We start from the raw sequence: 5605 nt of genomic DNA, 5'->3' as shown, positions 1-5605 counted from the left end.
TCAATATTCGTCAAAGAAATCGAGGGATTCGTATACTCGATCGAATGTTTTAGCTAGGTATCCCAACAGAGATCGTGGGAAGCAATATTCGGGTTCTAAGGCCCAAACTACGTCAATAACGAGCATTGGTAATGCTAAGTCTAATAGACCTGAATGTCAACACTGTAGTAGACGACATTCCGATGAATGCAAAATGAATAATCGGGCTTGCTTTAAATGTGGCTCCCCAGATCACTTTATTTGAGATTGCCCTGAAATGGCTGAGAAAGATAATTTTCAGAATGCAAGACCGGGCAAAATTGCCACTAGAGGGAGGCCACCGAGAAATACTGGAAATGGGAGCAGTAGCAGAGGTGAAATGAAATATTTAACTATTAGATCAAAGGTTAGAGTACCTATTAGAACCTACGCTATTCATGCTCGCAAAGATGCGTCATCCCCTGATGTTATAACTGGTACATTTTCTCTCTATGATACTAATGTAGTTGCATTGATTGATCCGGGATGGATTCATTTCTATATTTGCATGAATTTGGTATCTAGTAAGAATTTGTCTATTGAGTCTACTAAATATGTGATTAAAGTGTCGAACCCTTAGGCAAATATGTTTTAGTTGATAAAGATTGCAAGAGTTGTCCTTTAATGATTCGGGGTCACTGTATTCCGGCAGACTTAATGCTTTTACCGTTTGATGAGTTCGATCTGGGAATGGATTGGTTGACTCTACATGATGTCGTAGTGAATTGTAGATAAAATATTATTGGATTGAAATGTCAAAATAATGAAATTCTTCGAATTGAACCAGATGAGTTGGGTGAGTTGCCTATTGTGATTTCATTGATGTCGGCTCAGAAGTAAGTGAGAAAGGGTTGTGAAGCTTATCTTACGTATGTACCGAATAGGAAAGTGTCTGAGCTGAAGAATGGAGCAAACTAGTCAAGCCACGAAAAAACACCAGATTTGATTCTTGCTCTCTATCTCTTTAATTTTTGTTGTTGTTATGATGAACATATATATGGATATTTATGTTGTTCGAATGGTTAATTTAATCAATTTAGCTTAAATTTAATTCGTATTAGGTTGATTGCATTTCGTTTGCTAAAACTGTTAAAATTGTGCTTATGTTGCCATAGGCCTCAGTAAGATGCTTGATTAAGTAAAATCATAACTAAGTTATTCTTGCATTACAATTGTGAGGTAGCTAATGAATTAATTATTTAAGCGGATTGAAATTGTAATTAATGGACACAACACTTAATCAGTGCATGTTTAGTCATCTAAGGTAGCTGAAGGTTAAATTAGCAATGGTATCTGACGATACATTTGCCTTGCATAACTTGCAAGATTATTGTGATTAAATTGTTTCAAGGTAGGGATACCTTGTTACCTCATGTAGTCTTTATGTGCTTATTAGATTTAATTAATTGTTTGAATTGACATAGGGATATGTAAAAGAGATTATTTTTGATTTAATAAGTATGTTCATAAGTTAGCAAATTACGGAGTTGCCGTGAATTTATTCGTAACAATATAAACATGAGTTTAATAATTCTAAGTTAAGAAATATAATTAATCTAATACAATTATGTCATCTTGATTAAAATCGTATTTTGAAATCGTGCATTTGAGATTTATTTATTTAGTTTACTTAGTTTAAAATCTTAGTTTTTAATCACCCTCTTCAAACAAAATATTTTTCTTCACCAAAGTGTTTTAAATACCATTCATAAATAATTCTTTTCACAGTCCCTGTGGGTACGATAACTTGACATTTACTTGTCACTTTATTACTTGTTGCGATCATGTACACTTGCACATTTTCGTCGTTCCAAGTTTTTGGCGCTATTGCTGGGGATTGTTTTAAAAAGTCATTATTTGTGAATTTGTTAATTTTGGATTTTGGTTTATTTTTCTATTCAAATTTTAACTAAATTAAATTTTCTGTGATTATTTCAAGTGTTTATGATTATTGACCGAATTATTGATTTACTCCCTGTAGACCTTGAGATTGAACGAACTTTTCGACAGCAAAGAAGACAAGCAAGTCAGAGAAGGACCGAAGAGATGAACTTTGAAAATCCGAATCAAGGAAACAGAGCAAACCCTGCTCAAAATTCTATCCTTATTTCTGATGATAGGGATAGAGCTTTAAGACAGTATGCTATGCCAGTGTTTCATGATCTTAATTCGGGTATTAGGAGACCCGAAATTGAGGCAATAGTTCGAGCTAAAGCCCGTCATGTTCCAAATGCTTCAGACAGTGGGCCAATTCAGTGGAATGCCTACCGAAGATTCTCACCTGCACTTAAGACTGTTTATGGAGGTGAGCGATTCTTTCAATTTAGCCGGAGTACCCAAAGATGCATTACAATTAAAGCTGTCCCCATATTCACTAAGGGACAGAGCTCGAGCTTGGTCGAACTCATTGCCACCAAATTCAATTTCCATATGGCAGGAGTTAGCAGAAAGATTTCTCATGAAGTATTTCCCGCGTAGCAAGAATGCTAAGTTGAGGAATAAGATCACTGTCTTCCAACAAATGGATGATGAGTCCTTGTATGAGGCATGGGAAAGGTACAAAGAATTATTATGGAAGCGCCCTCATCACAGAATCCCACATTGCATCCAACTTGAGACGTTTTATAATGGTCTCAATGCCCACACGAGGATGGTAATAGACACTTCTACTAATGGTGCTCTCCTTTCTAAGTCTTATAATGAGGCTTATGAAATCACTGAGAGGATTGCCAACAACAATTACCAATGGCCAACCAATCTAGTAGTGTCAAGAAGATGAGCCGCTAGAATACATGAAGTAGACACTCTCACTTCACTCGCATCTTAGGTATCCTCAATATCCTCAATGCTTAAAACTTTTACCACTAATGAGTTTAACAGTTTTGCAGCACAACCACCGAATAAATTTAGCCTGTGTCTATTATGGGGAAGGACATCTATTCGAAGAATGTCCATTGAACTTAAAATCTATTTATTAAATGGGTAACCAGAACCAAAACTGAGGAAGGCAAGGACTACAATCCAGTACCTACAACCCATCGTGGCGAAACCACCCTAATATCTCCTGGAGTAACCAAGGGGCTGGACCCAGTAACACACATGCCCAACCTAGACCGACCCAGCCACCTATTTTTACCCAACAAGTTTAGAAACAACCTCAAGCTGAACCATCCGATGGCTTAGAAAACTCTTTGAAGGCATACATGGCCAAGAATGATGCCTTAATCCAAAGACAAGCAGCTACATTGAAAAACCTGGAAAACCAAATGGGTCAGCTTGCAACTGAACTCAGAAACCGACTACAAGGTGCTTTACCTACTGATACAGAGAATCTGAGGAATCCGAGGAAGGAGAATTGTAAAGTATTGACATTGAGGAGAAAAAAGACAATAGAGCCCAACACAGTCAAAGTTCAAAAGGAGCCAACCGATGCTCGAGACTCAGAGGAAGTTCAATCAAGTGTTGAAATTCCAGTTTCACCAGAACCAGAATTTGCAAAATCTAACAAGGTAACTTCAGAACCAGCTAATTTTGATCAACTAACAACTTCATTAGATGCAAAATTGCCATAGAAGGCGAATCAACCAGTTCTAGTAAAGAAGCCTCCACCACCCTACCCTCAAAGACTTCAGAAGTAGAAGCAGAAAATTCAATTTAAAAAAATTCCTAGAGGTACTCAAGCAACTTCATATCAATATCTCGTTCGTTGAAGCACTTAAACAAATGCCAAACTACGTCAAATTCATGAAGGATATCCTATCTAAAAAATGAAGACTTGGAGAATTTGAGATGGTAGCCTTGACAAAGGAATGCAGGGCATATCTTCAAGATAAACTAACTCCAAAATTGAAGGATCATGGATGTTTTGTTGGAGCAACATATTGTGGTAAGGCACTATGTGACTTGGGTGCGAGTATCAACTTGATGCCTATGTCAATATTTAGGAAGTTAGGGATAGGTGAAGTTAGACTGAATACGGTTACACTTCAATTAGTAGATCGATCCTTAGCACATCCAGAAGGAAAAATCGAGGACATATTGGTATGTGTAGACAAATCAATCTTTCCTATCGATTTTTTGATTCTAGGCTTTGAAGCAGACAAAGAGGTGTCAATCATCATAGAAAGACCGTTCTTAGCAACCGAAAGAACCCTTATTGATATACAGAAGGGCGAGCTTACTATGCGTGTTTAGGATAATTAGGTAACATTTAACATTTTTAAGTCTATGTGATTTCCTGACACAATTGATGATTGTTCTACAGTGTCCGATTTAGAGGATTTAATCATAGAGAAGGAACTCAACTATGTTGAGGATCTATTAGAATAAATTTTGACATTAGACCCTCAAAATGATGAAGGGGAGTATGAATACTTAGCTTTGCTAGAAGCTAATCAAAGGGGATTTAATCCACAATCCTGTTTTGAATCTTTGGAGTTAGAGAATAGGGATTATGCCCAACCAAAAGATCAATCGAGGAGCCACCTAAATTAGAACTCAAGGTACTTCCTTCACATTTAAAATATGTTTATTTAGGTAATGCTTCTACTTTGCTTGTGATTTTTTCAGTAGAATTAACCAATGAGCAAAAAGAGAAACTCGTCATTGTATTGAAACAATTTAAGAAGGCTATTGGATGGACCATAGCTGATATTTGTAGAATTAGTCCATCTGTATGCATGCACAAGATTATCTTGGAAGATGGTGAAAAAGGGACAGTTGATGGACAACGAAGACTGAACACTATCATGAAGAACGTAGTCAACAAAGAAATCATCAAGTGGTTAGATGTGGGTATCATTTACCCCATCTCAGATAGTTTATGGGTAAGCTTGGTCTAGTATGTACCAAAGAAAGAAGGTATAATGATCATTAAAAACAAGAATAATAAGTTGATACCGACTAGAACGGTTATGGGATGGAGAATTTTCATCGATTATTGAAACCTGAACAAGGCGACTAGGAAAAATCACTTTCCTTTGCCGTTTTTGGATCAGATGCTGGATAGACTCTTGGGCGAGACTATTACTATTTTCTTGATGGATACTCGGGGTATAATCAGATTACAGTAGCACCAGAAGATCAACACAAGACAACATTCACTTGCCCGTACGGTACATTTGCATTTAGGCACATGCCATTTGGTTTATGTAATGCACCTGCTACATGTCAAAGATGTATGATGTCTATTTTTACTAACATGGTTGAGAAATATTTGGAAGTTTTTATGGATGATTTTTTAGTATTTGGAGATACATATGATGATTGCGTAGCCAATCTAGCCAAGATACTAAGGCGATGCGAAGAAACAAACCTCGTACTCAATTGGGAAAAGTGTCATTTCATGTTACGAGAAGGTGTTGTTCTAGGGCATCGGATAACAAGACATGAAATTGAGGTAAATAAAACAAAGGTATATGTTATTGAGAAACTTCCACCTTCAACATCTGTAAAGGGTGTTAGGAGCTTTTTGGGCTACGCCGGTTTCTATCGAAGATTCATCAAAGACTTCTCCAAAGTTGCTAAACCCTTAGGCAAATTATTGGAGAAGGGCGGGACATTCAAATTTGATGAAGAGTGCTTAAAG

At 36.8% G+C, this 5605-nt stretch overlaps 1 non-coding gene across 1 annotated transcript; it reads right to left on the bottom strand.

Annotated features, from left to right (window-relative positions):
* Positions 1-2506: 2506 nt before the first annotated feature.
* LOC121205686 (small nucleolar RNA R71) lies at positions 2507-2613 on the bottom strand. Its single transcript, XR_005900762.1, has one exon. It is a non-coding gene; the product is annotated as a small nucleolar RNA R71 (small nucleolar RNA).
* Between the last annotated feature and the right edge of the window lie 2992 nt (positions 2614-5605).

Source organism: Gossypium hirsutum, chromosome A08 (assembly GCF_007990345.1).
Source record: "Gossypium hirsutum isolate 1008001.06 chromosome A08, Gossypium_hirsutum_v2.1, whole genome shotgun sequence".
NCBI lineage: Eukaryota > Viridiplantae > Streptophyta > Magnoliopsida > Malvales > Malvaceae > Gossypium > Gossypium hirsutum.
The sequence above is the reverse complement of the archived record's forward strand: the minus strand, read 5'-3'. Positions and strand labels throughout refer to the sequence as shown.